This window comes from Empidonax traillii, unplaced genomic scaffold (assembly GCF_003031625.1).
Source record: "Empidonax traillii isolate 1590-97213 ecotype Southwest subspecies unplaced genomic scaffold, ASM303162v1 scaffold576:size640842, whole genome shotgun sequence".
NCBI lineage: Eukaryota > Metazoa > Chordata > Aves > Passeriformes > Tyrannidae > Empidonax > Empidonax traillii.
The window spans coordinates 507617-524330 of record NW_020955769.1 but is presented as its reverse complement, the minus strand read 5'-3'; the positions used below and the strand labels follow the sequence as shown (position 1 = coordinate 524330).

General features: G+C 45.3%; 1 long non-coding RNA gene across 2 annotated transcripts in view; it reads right to left on the bottom strand.

Moving 5' to 3' along the window:
* Positions 1-14982: 14982 nt before the first annotated feature.
* The window catches only part of LOC114064752, a 36515-nt gene continuing 34783 nt past the window's right edge, over positions 14983-16714 (bottom strand). Inside the window, exons 3-4 of one of the 2 annotated variants that reach the window (XR_003572804.1) lie at positions 15965-15998; positions 14983-15383 (exon numbers count right to left, since the gene is read on the bottom strand). This is a non-coding gene — a long non-coding RNA (uncharacterized LOC114064752). The remainder of the gene's footprint in view (positions 15384-15964; positions 15999-16714) is intronic. The other variant, XR_003572805.1, reaches the window with a different exon arrangement.

Below are 16714 nucleotides of genomic sequence, written 5' to 3'. Positions count from 1 at the left end.
GTCAAAGAGGAATCTTCGGCTTCTCCCTCGGAGCATCATGAAAAAGTCAGCTACAGGTTTCTGGGATGCTGAAAGAGAAAGGAAGGAAGAAGGGAGCTTGCCAACTCAGCAAGGATGAAATGTCATGAAGTTTGTAGGAGGCAGCCTCCAGCCAAAAAAGAGGCTTTTTCTAAGGCCTCTGGTATATAAAAAAGTTGTGCAAAGGGCAAACTAATGTCCTCTCACCACGGAGTTACTGTCACTACCTGACACAGCATTTGGGGTGACAGACAGGACCATGTGATTGTCAGTGGGGTGGGTAAGAGACCAGGAGATCCCATTAACTCTGTCCTCTCATGGATTTCTTCTTCAAAACAAATTGACAGTTGGCTTCACGCTCCCCATACAGAAAACAGCTTACTGGTGTCCAACTGGTGGTCTTCTCATTCTGCAAACATCCATTGCTCCTCACCATCACGGAATTCTCTTCAAAGAGAGAGGTCAGGCACAGTTCAGCTATTCAAGCACTGCACATTTGCCAGCCAGAAAATGTGAAAAGAGCTAAATGAATTGAGTGGGTTAGAGCTGGTACAGGATGCTGGTACTCTGTCCTAGGGAGAAAAGCTCAGACATTTACAAGGGGTTAAAGATATCACTAGCTGTACAATTTGTCCAGGTCTTCCTGACTCTTTTGTTGAGCACAGATTCAAAGGGCAGAGTGTGGCTGTTCCCCACAAACCAAGTCACACCAAAACACCAGTGCCGTTTCTTATGGCAGCTAAGTTTCCTTAATACTGACACATATTGGCGCTACTTACTCTGTAGGACAGGTCATCCAAGGGACACCATGTGCTTGTCTTCTTCCTGTAACTTTCTCTTGATGAGACCAGTCGCATCACCCTCCAGCCACCTTTGCCAACATACCCCAAGCAGAGAGACTGCCATCACCAGCTGAAGCAGAACTGACCGAAAAAGAATCACAGCACTAGGCTCTTCCAGAATAAGACCTGTCCACAGCAAGCCAAGGGATGAGCACGTCAAGAGTAGCTTTTCCCAGGCTCCAAGGCAAGAAGCTGTTCGTAGCAGGTTGTGCTTCCCAGAAGACTTCTCTGGTTGGCATTGTTCCTCCAAGGCTCCCTTTGCTTTTGCTATTTCCTAGCTCATATTTGACTAGTTAAAAGTTTTATCAGCCAGGGCCATAAATTACCATGACAGCTTCTAGGAAAACTCAGCCCTTTCGTCTCCTGCTCATTTCCTCTCTGTCCCTTGCCATTGATCAAACCTGCAGAGTTTTAGCCTTCTCAAAGCAGAAACAAAGAGAACTCCAACCCTGTCTAATTGAGACGTAGGTAAAGTTAAAAAGCAGCCGCCATGCATGTCTTTGCCTCAATTAAATTGGCTCCTTGATATTTCTGATAATTCCTTTCTCTTCTTTCCTTTTCTTTTTTTTTTTTTTAGAGCAGTTTTATGATTAATGGGTGCTGTGATGTGCTGACATTTCAGCTTTTCACATATCCCATGCCCCTGTTAAATGGTGGGGGCTCAAGCTCCTGTTTGCAAGGAGCAAGAGAACTGCAAGTTGACTATTAATCAAAGGGGTAATTCAGCTGGGGAGGGAGGGAGAGCTCAGAGCCTGGCTCCTGGCAAACACAATACCCCCCAGGAAATTTGAAAACGTTTGTATCCGATGCACTCAGCAGCTGAGAGCAAAGTGGCTCAGCTGAGTAGCAAGCTCAAGGCAGTATCACTGCACTGCTTGAAGGTCATTAATTTGTGTCTGATGAGGGAGAAAAAAAGCAGTGAAAGCCAATGCTTTTCCAATGTGTGGATTGAGGGCTCTAACAGGCCCTGAAGAGCTGAGGCTGGAGAGCAGGAGTTGTGTTTCAACCCATTAAACCCTGGCCTGACTTCCAATGTCAAAAAGGAGATGGATGATGGTGCTGAGAGCACAGTTTCCTTGCACAGGAGTTTGGAGGCCATATAGTAAACTTTGAACTGGAGAGAGTGTGGGGAATATCAGGCTTTGCTGGGGGCTGCCTCTGTAATAACAAGAGTTTCAGACATTGTAACTGTTTTCAGTCCTAAAGCACTTCAAGAAACCCGAGTAAAGGAATCAGTCACCATGCTAAGAGAGGAAGGGCAGCTTGTCAGGAAGGTGGGACTGATCCTTCCTCTTAAAGGGAGGACTGAGAGTCCAAAAGCAGTGAATGAGTCTAAAAGTAATGTTTAACCATGCCCCTATGATACATCCTAAGTTGCATGAGCATTACGGTTGCTTGCCAAAAAGCCTCAGATTTCCATAGTCAGGTTTCTTAGTCAGGTCTCTGCTAGGTCAGTCATTCTGCAGCAGGGGAGATCAGATAAGGTGGTAGCCTGAGATGGGTGATAAACTTCATGCACAAGCAGAGGAAAGCACAGCTGAGGGATGGACCATCAGGATTCTCCCCTTTTTCCCGCGGTGCAGCATTTCTGAAGAGGGGTGCCAGCCCAGCATTTAGCATCTAAAGAAGCAACAAAGCATTGAATGTCCTTTCATCTGAATGGGAGCAGAATATACTCCCTTGCCGTTGAAAGGGGAGTTGCACAATGTGATGTGTTTAGCAACAAAAAAAAAAAGACACGGGTTAAAAATAAGCCTTCCAGAAAAGGGCTGGAGAAACTAATTTCAATCTTCTTATCAAAGCACAGAACACAGCAGTGTCAGGACAGCTGAGGGGGCTGCAAAACGTGGTACAAGAGCAGGAATTTCTTAAGTCAGCTTTGTGAGCAAAGGAAATTCATGATGTAATTACACCATGCCAGCAAACACAGCAGCAATAGGTCTCTTTTGTCTCTGGATTTCTGTTCCTCCCTAGATGTGTATAGTAGAAGCAATCCAGCCAGTTCAAGCTACTCCGCGTAAAATAGCAGCAGTGAAGAAAACTGTAGGAAGCTCTGTCTGCTATGGCCATATGGGGTTTGTAGATGATGTTCCCGGTCCTAGGAAAGTCTTCTCTAGGAGACCAGGGCGCCTACAAATCACCATACTGTCTAACTACTGTGGAGATGGAAAAAGTCATGCTTACTGTTTGGGAAGACTTGTAGAGCAGCAGCCCTCAGAGAAAGAATCAAAGCTGGTGCAGCTGCTGTGGTGGAGCTATTGCAGAGCGTGCTGTGATTCAGCACCACAACAGTAGTTATTCCACGCTGGCTGGGAGGGGAGAAAAGAGCAGCAAAACAAAGAGGAGAAGCCCTTGGTCTATTTTGCATTGCCACCTCTCTTTCCAAAGCACCAGCAGAGACATACAAGAGATGAAAGAGTCCCTTCTTGGGCAAGCAGTGTCCAAACACCCTGTCCTTCCTTCGGCCCTGACAAACCCAACTTGGAGAAGTACTGAACAAATACTCTCTAACATAACTAAACCAAGGGATGAGCAGCAAGTGTTTTCACTGAACTAGAGCAGTTCCCAAAATAAGGGTTGGGAGGTCAGGGGGATCCAAGAGAAAATAATTTAAGGAGGATTTGACAGGGGGCTCAGGGCCACAAGCTTCTGAAGAAGAAACATCAGAGGGACATGTTGGCACAGCTTACCTTGCCTGGACAGTTTCTGGTATGGGCGAATGTCTACTGGGAGACACACAGCTCTAGCCAGCCCTGCTGGGGTAGGAGGATGGACCAGCAGATTTTATGATATTCTATTTACTCCCATTTTCCAAAGCTGCTATGAAAGGAACCTCTTTGCAAATAAAACAAATCATCGTCTTAATTCTTCCACAACCAGGCTAAAGCAGAGCAAATAGATTTAGATATAAAACCCAAGGGACAGGCAGCTCCATTGGAGGCCAGGGCTTTATCCAGCAACCTCAGCCACATCCTTCTCCCCCTGCTGAATAATTCAGAGCTTCATTTTCTTATCTCCTCTAATCTGGGTTTGTACAAACCAGCCCTGCTGTTAAGTAACATGAGCGAGATAAAGAACAACAAGGCATCTTTGTGCAGGGGGAGCCTCAGCAGGCAACAGATACCTCCCCTTTGTACTGCCACACTTTGAGAGAGGAATTGGCATCTTTCCTCTGCTCTGGCACATTTGTTTCCCTCCATTTTTTTCTTCATGCTACTTTCCCAACGAGAATTCATTACGTGCCTAGGCTGGCCTCTACCTAAAGCGAGGAAAGCCAAGCAGCACTGAGGGGGAAAAAAAAAAAAGGAAAAAAAAGAAAAAGCCCCAAGCTCTGTAATAGACTTTTCATGACATTTATTAAGCCTTTTAGAAGTTTTCCTTCTTTCTGCACTAAATATCAGTTGCTTAAGATAATCTGTGAACCTGTAGAGTGGCCATTAGGAGCTCCCTGGTGACTAGGTTAATTCACAGTAAATTACAGTCACTGCCAAGGAGATTGCAGGGAGGTTAGGAAGAGATTGGAAGCGGCAGGCAGCAAAACACTGTAGCATTTACCAAAACCAGAAAATAGAACAGTAATCAAAACTCTCCCTTGTAAGGAACAAGGAGGCCAGGCATTGAATGCATGTTGGAATAGTCATTTCCGAACTCTGACAAATGCTGGTAAACATTGGGATCAACATTGGGCAGGTTTTCTGAGTGACCAACCAGCAGTAGCCAGTGCTACCATACACAGGAAGCATGAAGGACACTCACAAAGAGACTACCCTTTTCCCAATTCTTTTTTAAAGTGCTAGAACACAGGAGTGCGGGGCAAGAATCAAAAACTTGGCTGCACCAGGCACTGTACACATGGGAAGATGTTCTTCAGGCAGACAACAATCTCTTTGCACCTTCCCTTCCCCTTCTCCTTCTCATCACCATCATTCCATCCTTTCCCTTCTGACTGTTAATATGATGACACTAACCTTGTCATCAGCCCCATCACTGGTGTTGCTGTGAGGACCTGGGCCCTTTCATAAGCCAAATATTTGCTCGTGCACTGGGCGTGCCACTGCTCAGAGGCAGGCTCTCTAGGTGTATGATCCTGCTCCTGGGGAAGACCAGCTAATTTTAAGCTTAAAATGTGGGGTAATTTCCCTGTGCAAGTCACTTCTTGCAGAGAACACTTTGCTTACTTTCTTCTGTCTCAGTTCTGAGCCCAAGTCTCTCCCATACGTTTGGTCACTGTGGTGCTGGGATTAAGTACATTTCCATAACCACATTTGAGAAGGGAAAAAGGGGAAAATACCATGATCCAGGCAATCCTCAAATTACTGAACAGTAATCTGGGTCACATGCAATGTCTAAGCTTTGTGACAAAATTGTGCCTGGAGAGCTTTTTGGAGAATGACAAAGAGTGGTCTCTGCTGTAGGAGTGTCCCTAGCTACCTGGGGAACTGAAGCTGTCTGCTGCAAACCTCCTCAGTGCTCCCAAAATAATTGTGTACATCCAAAAACTGCCAGGATTTTTTCCCCACCGGACACAAAAGGCTCCTTTTTCAGCTGCCAGACACATAGACTCCCTCAACACACTGGCACAGTATCTGCATCCCTTCAAGAGACCAGCATAGCGAGGACAAACTTGGCCTATAGCGGCAGTGTCACCAAAAAGAGGACACATGGCAAGTGTCACCATCCCGCAGTGGCTTCTCTCCAGCCTCCCACCCAAGATCTCTTTCCCTTCTCTTAATTTTCCCACAGTCTCTTACTCCAGCCCCTGCTCTGACTATCAGCCAATATTCAGATTTCTCTGATATTCTGGCTGTGGCTTCTTAGTGTATGAAAGCCTCGTGTTCAATAGATTCACAGTAAGTTGGTAGCAGATCATCCTCCAGTGTGCTGGGGTTTTCTGCACAATTCAGCTCAATTTGTTCTACTGCCTTTCTAGGGGGTAATAGGCTACAAGGTATAGAGGCCCCTGGAAATTCGGATATCGTCTCATCCTCCCCACTCTTCCTCCTTTCTTTTCTTCTTCCCTCCCTTCCTCCCTCCCCAGCAGTCTCTGGGCTGCCAGATTTTTTAATATGAACTTTAATTTTTGCTGCTAGGAAAATGTAAATGTACCAAAAAATAATTTGTGCCTTTTTGCTTTCTTCCTGAAAATATACATATTAACCTATTTGGAAAGGCTTCCTTTCTTCTGCCAGTTGGTATCAACAGTCAATCAGAATCTGTCAACATAGCAATTTTATCATCTCCAACTCGGGTAGCAATGCAGTCGTCATGGGAACCAAAATAGTAACTATGGAATAGCTGCCTTAGTAACAACAACAACAAAAAATGTGTTGGCATAGAATTGCATTTGTAGTAAATTTCAGTTAACACTTTAGAAATTAAACAGTCACTGTGTGAATCCTGGAGTTTGTGAATCCAAGGGCCCTCTCCAGAGAAATGGTGGCTTTTAAAGTTCCCTGAGATCTAACCTTGTTGCTGACCCCTCACACTACAAGTTGAAAGAGGAGGAACAGAAGGAAACACGTCTTTATTTTGATCTGGACATCTGTGTAATGTGAGATTATGGATGCAGCAGCTTTATCCTGCTTGAATAGGCAACCTGCATTTCTAATGTACAGAGTTAAATTTGTGATGCTTGGGAGAACTACTAACTACAGAGACTTTAAAGGCAGCTTGCTTTGGTCCTTGTGAAGATCCAAAAGAACAAGACCGTGGGCAAACAGCAGGAAGGGAATCTTGGAAACTGCTGTATCAGTGCAGACTTGTGGCCCAGTACTCTGGGGCATATCCACATTTCAAAGGAAAATGCATATTCTCAAAATGCTTTTGGTCACATATGCACGGAGATTCAGTTTTTCAGGATAGTGGGTCATTCCCTTAGTCCATTTGATGCTCATACTATATTCCCAAAAGCAAGAGAACAGAAAGGGAGGGGATGTCTAAGAAGAGCACTTGCTGAGTTTTTCTGTTTGGATGACAGGTTTAATATACTCAGTGCTTTTATCCCCTCCAGACCTCTTGTTTCTGTCCTGTAACACCTTCAGAAACAGAAAAAGTCAGTTCTAGCTTTACTTTGTACGTGACCTCTAAAGATTCTGCCAGATCTCCTTGCATTGCGTAGATGAACATGACTCTCTTAACAGCAAAGATGAATAGCTAATTTCCAGGTCAGCTTTTTTAATTCTCTGTCAAGGAGGTGACCTGCTCAGCTGAGCATCAACACTACCCACAGCAGCAGGTTCAAATCCTAGCACTGTCTTCTCTGCCCTGCATGAAGAAATCCAGTTCTCTAGCATGGAGGTCAATCAGACAGTCTGGACACTTGAGGAGAGAGCTACAAGAGTCCCAAAATAATAATAAAGTTCCTTGTGAAATGTCTTAAGGTTCTTTATAAAATGATAAGCACTTTTAATTGCAGTTTGCTAACACTACCAAATATATAGAAACTGTATCTGGCACTAGAAAGGTTGAGCCACGGGAGGTTGAAGGCTGGAGAAGATGTGGGGAAGTATCACTATATACTTACAGTGGTCTTATACCTTTCCCAAAAGGTCCAACTTTTGGCTCCTGACAGGTAAAAGATGCTGTGCTATGGGGATCTTTGATATGCATGGTGTGGATATTTTAATACCCTTCTATACGCATGCCCATTACTGGCCTACATCCAAAAAGCAGTTTTATTTAATTATTGCTGTATTAAAATTGTGAAACCATTGTCATAAAAAGGGAATGGATATTTGTCTTTCTAGAATGAGAGGTAGTTTAAATATTTGTGTGATTGCAGTGTCACAGTCAATCATAATCCACCCACTTTAACACCTTTCTGGGGAAAAAGACCATTGAGATTGTCAGTTTGTGACGAAGGCCAATGACTCCTGCTCCAGCAAATGATGTTCCCAAGTAAAACACAGGCATTTAGAATGGTATAAGTGATATACGCAATTTATGTGACCATTTGGCCAGATGAGTTTGTCCTACTGACTGGTTACCTAGAGAAAGCACGCTCAGAGGAGAGCAATGGTCAGAAAGGTCAAGAAAGCTTCCCATTTTTCCCCCTTTTGAAAACTTTTTGTAAGTCAGAGAAGTGAGGATGCCTTGAGATGTTCCAGAGAAATCAAAAAGAAAACTCAGTTAGAACAGTAACAAAATCTGTGACATGTAAAGTGAATTTAGACCTAAGGTTTAATGCCATTATCTTAAAAGGGCATCTCTTTACATTCTTCTCAGCACTGTGATAGTGCAGTGGAGAACAGCCTGAAAAGGTGTTTGTCAGGAGGAAGTGTGAGTATGGGAGAGTTTGTAGGATTAACCTTTCAGTTGCGGAGACCAGGGCTGTGAGAAGTGGATATGAGTAAGTGAGGGCTGCAAGGCTATCAGCATGGACAGAGCTGACAAGGTTACAAACCAGTTTGTGTGATTAGCCAGGAGCCACAGCAGAATCAGTGACAGAAGTGAAAATAGATTAGAAATTCTGCAGCTTTGAAGACAGGAACCAGGACATTGGCTGAAGAATAAGGTTAGTTTGCTCAGAGGTTCCTGTGCTAATGAACAGGGGCCAGGGGACTGAGTGGGAGGACTGTAAAGCTGATCCAGAAAACAGAACTACAGGTGGGAGAAAGACCGACAGTGGAGGTATTAGCAAGTCCAGGGTGTGCCCATGCAAAAGATTGTGGCTATTATTTTCTTACTCCACATTTCCTTTACCACTCTCTCTCTATCACTTGCCCCTTCTTCCTTTCATCCTGGCATACCGAACCACTTTTACAAGTAAAGGTGGGGACAAGATGAGAAACCTTTGCAGTTTTACTGCTCGGGAGAGCTGACCACTAATCATGAAGTCCAAGTGGAGCTTTAACAGACTAACCAACTTCAGCGACTGTTTGCCAAATTTCCTGTGTTTTCCTATGTCTATGAGCCATACCTCTTCAGTCCCTGAAAGATGATTACTATTCTTCTAATGTCTAGAAGACACAACAGAATTGTGATTCCTTTTGCATTGTGGAGTTATGGGTTGATCACAGTGTTAATGGTGCCTGGCTACTACCTATCCTGTTCTCTAATCCTCAGAAATTTTCCATATTCCACATATGCTACAACTGAAATGTTTTAGAGAGCAATTGAACCCCGAGAAGAAAGAAGCAGGAATATTCCGTAAATCCACTAAAATCTGCTGGAATAAAGAAGGCTTTAGGAAAGGCAAAAGGAGAAAATAAAGTTACTTCAAAAGACAAATGGGACATAGCAGAGGAAGTGCACGAGAGGCAGTTCATCGCTGTCCCTCAGTGCCACCTCTGGCTCAGGAGGTCCCATGACTGCAGTCCACAAGTAGCCAAGGAGAGCACACCAAGGAAGCTTCATTACCTAATGGCTTATTTCTGGGGCTCTTCCCTAGGCAATTGCTGCTGCCAGATACTGGATCCTGAGCGAAACAACTTTTGGGTCGCACCCAAAGCAGCTGTTGGGGTGGTCACGTCCTGATACATTCCTGGAAGGCAGCTCTGACTACATAAACTGGGAAGAGATCTCAGTTCAGGAGGAAACAGTATGAGCAGTTCACAATGACTGTGCTCTAAAAGCATGGTTTACCTTTGTCAATTCCAGGAAAATTTTTCTGAAATCAGGTCTGCAGCTGCTGACCTATTTTTCCAGTTACAAAGCAAATTATGTTTGAGGAAAAAGTGACCAAAACTGAAGCAAATTTTCCCATATCTCAAAATAAGGAGCCAAATGGGGATGACATCTCCAGGGTGCCCTCCATGGCTGATAACAATATTCCTTGTAATGCAGCAGCCCTTAGGCAAGGGAGAGGGAGGTGAAGCCCTGTCTCAGCCACACACACATCCCCCAGCACAGGCAAAGAGCTCAGCTCCACTAGGGTGAGGAGCTGTGTGAATGCCACAACAAATGGAAATCCAGGCCTGAAATGGTCTCCTGCCCAGCTTTGTGAAGCACTATATTATCATTTGATGCAATTATGTCATTAACTAATTTTCAAATTTGCATAGAACCATTAATTTAATCTTTAAATAAATAGTATGGATTTAGAGCCAGTGAAAGCCCTCCAGATTAACTGCTTGGTGAATGAAGCCTTCCGCTTATCTGTGAGACAGCAGCAGGACAAGCTTTCTCCACATGCTGACCTGCCAGTAGGCTGCAACCTTGATTTGACAGATAAGTGCACAGCATCTTCTGAGGAGCTGGAGGAAGGAGCTCAGCTCCCTTACTCAAACACCTCATAATCTCTCTTGGGCAATTACTGCACATCAGGGCAGAAAGTTCTCACGGAGTGCAGCTGGCACTGAGACTCATTTCACTTCCTTGTGCTCGAATCTCAGCATCTTCGGAATTGAAATGACTAGCAAGTTGTCACAGGGAGCCAGAAATGGCCCCTCTACAAAATGAACACTCTGCATCTGTGGGCAGCCACAGCAGAATAGCACTTCCACATGTTCTCACGCTGTCTTATTGTCCTCTGCCACCCACCTCACTTAAGCTATTTATGCCGTGCTCTACACAAGATACTCACACTTCCTTAGAGACGGAGAAGATAGACAAGGAGTCTGATGGTTGCTTTATGACAACTGGTTGGATTACCTCCACTGCCTGGAAGCTGCCTCCGCAACCACTGCTCTCTTGCAGGTTGCAATAAGAGGCAGCCGTTGTGTTGAGGAGGGGCAAAAGATCCTTGTGTTCCTGATTGGTGGTGGATGGAGCTGGATTCCCTAGTCTATCTGTCACAGCTGGGCAGGCTGACAGCTAACAGGCCTTCTCCCTTCATCCAGAAAACACACAGGGACTACACCACTAAAGGAGGAAGAGGAGGAGGAGGATCCAGGCACTTGCTCCACTGCCTTTGCGAAATCCCAGGACCACGACATAACCATGACAACTACTGCTCTGCAACCAGAGGAGTGAGTTGCGGCCAGCCATGAGGAATGGCAGACAAAAAGCAGAGGTAGAAGCTGACAGAAAGGGGGTGACTTGGCAGCCTGTGGTGTGAAAACAGCCCCTGTGCCTCGCACCACTGCCAGGGAGGCACACTCAGCATCCAGGCACACCTGGACCAGCCGCGTGGCTCTTGGCTGCTCTTATTATTCTCTGCAACCCTTCAGCATGACTCTTGACAGAAAAATTACCAAATGTAATGCACTTGTGACTTAGTTAATTTGCACCTGTATCTAATTTCAGACCTGCTAGAATAACAGAGCAGTTCTGTAATCAAAAATGGAGGGAAAAAAAAAAAAAGCCAGACCTGCCACTCACCGGCTGCTGCGGGGGAAACTGCCTCCACTTCATACAGGGACCCCACACGAGAGCTTTGCACGAAGGTCACAGCAGGACACAGAGATTTCCCTGAGAAGGGACAAAGCAAACCCCCATGTGTGGGACTCAGAGTGAGCCTATAGCGATTCTCAGTGGCAGCTGGCATTCCTCCCTGCTTTCTCAGTCAGCAGTTTCTTCAGTTTCCTAAATGTCTCTGCGCTTTCGTTTGGGGAGATTGTTCTGAGCAGTTTACAATTGTCTAGTTGTGGCTAGCGGCCTTGACTTTTTGAGAGCCAGAGGGTGCCATATTTCATGGCCAGAGAAAGCACTAATGAGATAAAGTCCCTCTGGCCCTTGATTGTGGCTCATTAGGGTACTAGTCACAATGCCTCAGTTTCTCCTCGAGGCTCTGTGAAGCCAAAGCTGTTAGACTTCATGTGTCATTTTTAATCCTCTCCCTCAGTCCCTGCAAGGGTCTATCTATCTCTTCCACAGTATTCAAGATACAAAATGAGATTTAAGAAAGTCAAAATCACTTCGTTTTTGGCAGGTATCCCAGGACCCTTACACAGAATAGTGCCGGGGGCTCAGCCCAGCCTGCTCTACACCATGCAGTGTAGCACACCAGCCCACAAACCTCATCTGGGCTCACCACTGGACCTTGGGCTGGCCTCAGCCTGCCCAGCCATGGCCAGCAACTGCCTCTCCTTCATTGTCTGGCACAGAGCTGTGATGGCAAAAATGTTTTTTTCTGAAGAAAACCAACAAGGAAGAGCTTTGGTTTACTTCTTGACCAACTTCTGTGTCCAGCCCTCCCCAAAGAGGGCCTATCTATATCTGTCTCACTCGCTGGTGCCCCCTTCCTGCATGGATCCCATCGCAGCATCTCCAGATATTCCTTGCATCCTGATGACCTTTAACCCAGGTGCAATTCTATCCTGTCACACGACCACTAAATCATCTCAACCCATCCCCAACCTTCTTCCTACACCTTCCCTCAACAGCACCTGCTCCTTCCCCAGTGAGTGTGGTGATTAACCCCAACCATCTTCACCGTGAGGGGAGCTGGAGACAGTACAGACACACACACACAGCATGGAGCAGCCTGCACTTTTCCACTTTGAAAGACCAACAGCCTTCAGTAGAGCTGCATAGAGAAAGCAGATTGGGACACAAAACATTTTGAGATCTTCAGATGAAAGGGGTTAGTACATCATTAACATCAATTTCTTTGGAGACATATGTTAAGCACAGGTCTTGGAATATGTAAGTCTGATATTTTAACCTTGTCTTTCTCACTGACCCTACACCTCTAACCCTGGTCAAGCATTTCTAGGCTAAAAGAAGATAGGTTCTAACTGTCCTGTCTTGCCAGGCTGGCTGTTGTGGTTCTGTAATTAGGTACAGCCCGTAGATTGCTGTAAATGTACAGGGCAATATGTAGGCATTATCTATCTATAACAGCCTCCAAACTCAGCATACTGCAATAGCAGGTGTACCACAGCAATATGCTCCCTGAGGAAATAGGTCCTTCCACCTCACAGCCTTGCTTCTCTCCCTGTGAAAGTGCTCTCCTGGGCAGCCTGTACAGACAATAGCCGCGCTTTACAGCTGAAGATGAGGGTTGAACCAAGAGGAAGGAATTTCAGACGCTGTCTTGGGATGTTCTCACACATCATGCTATTATCCAGTGGTCTCTGCACTGGAATACAATTCCAGGAGTGGTTGCTCACTCATCCAGGGAGAATAGTGCAAAGCACAACCACTGATCCATGCTGATCATCTCATCACTGCTGAAATTTCCTCCCAGTGATGCCCTGTAGCAACAGAGCTCAGAGAAAAGTCTGGGTGAAGGATATGCACTTCTGTCTTCAAAGGGAAAGCTGAATCCACCATTCTCATCCTGACATAGGAGCACAAAGGCCATGAAAAGCCCACGCCAGCATTCACACCAGATCCACAAGAGAGAACGACTATGGGGAGTGAGGCAAACTCCGGACACCGAGCAGTGTCAAGGACTTCCTTTGCATCATATTTGGCTCCCGCAAACCCTCTCCTTTAGGAAGCTGAAGAACTGTTTCACATTCATAGTACCTGTGCAGGAATTCTTCTATGCCAAATAGCCTTTATGTGAAAGAGTCTTTCTATGCTTAAAACTACTAGCACAGAGGATCTGGAATCCTCTTAAGCCATGGTGACTCATGACTGGATAACTACCTGCCGCCCTGCTCCTCTGAGACAAGCAGCTACTGGACTGGCATTCATCAGTCCTCCTAGTTTCAGTCCTAGCAGAGAGGCCAAGCCTCAAGTACCCCAGGGAAACCAAACATCTAATCCCTCCAGGTGGTGCCTCCAGGGCAAGGTTGAAGGCGTATTAGCGATACAGTGTGGGAGAACTGTAGTGTATCTCAGGATTCAGAGCTATCAATCCAGTGCTGCGGTGGGGAGATACAAAATCTTTAATTAACTTTTGCTCACTTGCTCCCAGCGCTGGTGGAGGTGGGTGGATGTGATCGTTGCTCAAGGGAGGATTCTTCCCTCCCCCTGCTTTTGAATTCCCAAGCAATTAGCGCTCTGTATAGAGCAACATAAATAGAGCTCCTCAAGCCTGGAGGGTTTCAGTTTTGTTTTGTTCTGTTTGGGATGGGTTTGCCCTCCTACCTGTTCTATCAAAATACCAAGCAATTTATGGACCACTTTGCATGTGTTTGCACACCCTTTTTGCATCTTAACTGACAACCTACATGCTTTTTTAATTAAAATTTTATTGGCTTTTCCATGAGTGATGTACCTACTGTAAGTAAGCACGGTTCAGTACAGATAACATGTGGTTTGTTTAGCTATCTTGCAGGAGATTATTTCTGTTATCATTGTAAGTTGATTATTGTAATTATTGAAAGAGAGAAGGCTGACAGAGAGAGAGCATGCAGAAGGGAAATGGGGGGGAATTAAAAGATAATAATAAGAGATAATAACAGTTTCCTTTGTTCTTATTTTTTCTCTTGACAACCTACTGTACATGTTAAATTCCAGTTTAATGTTAGAGTCAATCCCTCCTGTTGCTAACACACCCCCATCAATAACACAAGGTCTTTAAACCCTGGATACCTGCAATTAAATTCGGTATCAAAGAAAGCCAGAAACTGCCTCTCTTGTTAGCACTACCAGCCCTCAAAATGCTTCTTTTCACCTCTTTCTTCCTAATTCATTTGATATTTTTAACCCTCTTTAGAAATTGTACGGCCTGAGTGTACACAAAATTAGAGACAAGCATTATGTGGGGAGGGTAATGTGTGTGCATGAAAAGACTGAGGGAGAGAGATTATACACTGCACAGATAACCCTGAGGTCCTGGCACCACTTTGAGGCCAGTGTATGGGATGGGAAGGTGGAAACCCCTGAAGGCCAATCACAATGCTGTTGGTGGAACACTGTGCTACCCTGCACTTGTCAGGAGGGACAGGTGTTCCAGTAGCAGCAAACATTCCCTGTTCATGAGAAATGCAAGAGAATCTTCAATTGCTGGTCGTCTCAGTAAGAAAAGTGCCAACCGTTGCAGGTGGGGGTTTTTTCCCACATTTCAGAGACGCTGGCCAATGCTTATAGCTACTGGAGGAGGATATCAGAAAGAATCATCAGTAGGAAATGGCAAGACCCTCATATAATTCAGATGGTGTTGGTAAGGTTACTTTTTTAGGTACTTTGATCCAGGCTACTAGGGCTTCCAAGGACTGAGACTTCTCTTAGAATATGAGAGGAGGGGATGGCGCAATTGGCTTGAGCTACTGAAGTGTTCTGGGCTGCAGCAATGTCTCCCACACCCCGATGACTCTGTGCTCAGTTGGGTTAGCAAAAAGGGAAAAGGATAGGTCCTTGTTTGACAGCATCACATCTGGGCATTAGCAGTAGTGATGTACGTTCACATCTCTACTAACTGGGTGTGTCCCACTGAACCACTCCCACCAGACTGCAACCCCCCTCCTCAGCAGGGATATGAAGGGTTTCATGGTCAACAAAGTCAAACACTGCAGAGACATGAGCGGGAAATCTGTCCTCTACGTATCAAATGCAGAAGTGCCACAAAAGCAGTCTCATTTAATACCCTGGCCTGACTCCAGCCAGAGCCCCTGTGTCATTCCAGGAATACTGCGAGCAGCAAACCTCACTCAGGTTGGGGGGGTCAGAAGTGAAGCCATCCAGCTAGCAGCTACTCAGATGCTTCTCAGAAAATCCTCCCAACAGACCAAGCCCCACGAAACCGACCTGAAAAACAAAAACCAAGAAATCAATGCTGTGCTCTTTGCAGGTTTTCTGCGGTAAATAAATACTGCATTACCTACACTGTGCTCACATTAAAGGATTTTCTTCACTATGGGTGGTTACTCACTTCAGCATATTTGGCATTTGCTTCCCCTCTTTGCCAGAGGACCTGATTTGTGATGTCTCATGAAACTTCAAAATGAAGTGCAGCTCTCCTTTTCTCTCACGGAAAAGGAGACTAACAAGCTGCACACCCTGGCTCACCTCTCCCAGGGAGGGAGAGCTACAGCCCATGTTATTGCTTTATAATGACATGACTATTTATGGTTGCAAAAGTTCTTGTCGTGGTTCCTCTAGTGAGGAGGAGAAAGACAGGAGATAAGACTTCGAAGGTCAAAACAAATGGGCAAAACAGGAGAGTATTTTTTCTACTGAGGGGGTGAGGGGAGAAAGGGGGAGAATATGCCCCTTGAGATCATCTGTGAACACACAAAAGCAGTAGGGATCAAAACAGCTGATTTTCATTTCAGGGGTAAAAATCCAGAGATCAGACTGTAAATATATTCACAAATAACCAATTTTACCATGCCTTCATTATCTAGCAGTGCCCACCCTGACCTGCAGGAAGCAATGCAATGAAAGAAACTGGAAGGAAAACATTTTTAAATTAACCCAGATTTCTCAAACCTTCTCGAACAGGCAAACAAACAAATAAAGCAGCCTGAACAGTCACTCACTTTTTGGATGCAAGCTCACGTCAACTTTTATTTTTCTGAATTGATTTGCTTGTCTGTATTGCTTGCCGCTTTTATTATTTGGTCCCTGAAAACGTTGTAAAACCCAACTAATAGGGGTACAAAATAGTAAGTTTTATGTACATTGCAGAAACTTGTATGTGATGCAGTTTGTTAAGATCTCTGCCATTTCCCCAGCAGCGTGTCAGGTTTGTCTAACACCCAGCCCCTGACTTACAGGTTTACGGTGCCGATTTATAGCGTTGTAAGTTTAATATAGTGGCGCGCTGTAAAAGGGCTTCTTCTTCTTTTTTCTTCCCTTTTTTTCTCCCTCCACCCCTCCCACCCCCTTTCCCTTAATTAATATTTTAGATCCCAGGAAAGCACCACAAGGGCAGGCGGCGGGAGCAGGGCTGTGATGTACGCCCGGAGCGCCTGGAGCGCAGTGCCCGGAGTAAGGGCTCCCGGTGCCGGGGCGGGCGGGGCTGCCCGGGGCAGTGCTGCCCCCTCCCGGCACCGTCCTGGCGAGCATTGCTTAAAAAGCCGTAATGATTTTAGGGGAAAAAAAAGAAGAAAAAAAAAAAAAAAAGAGAGAGAGAG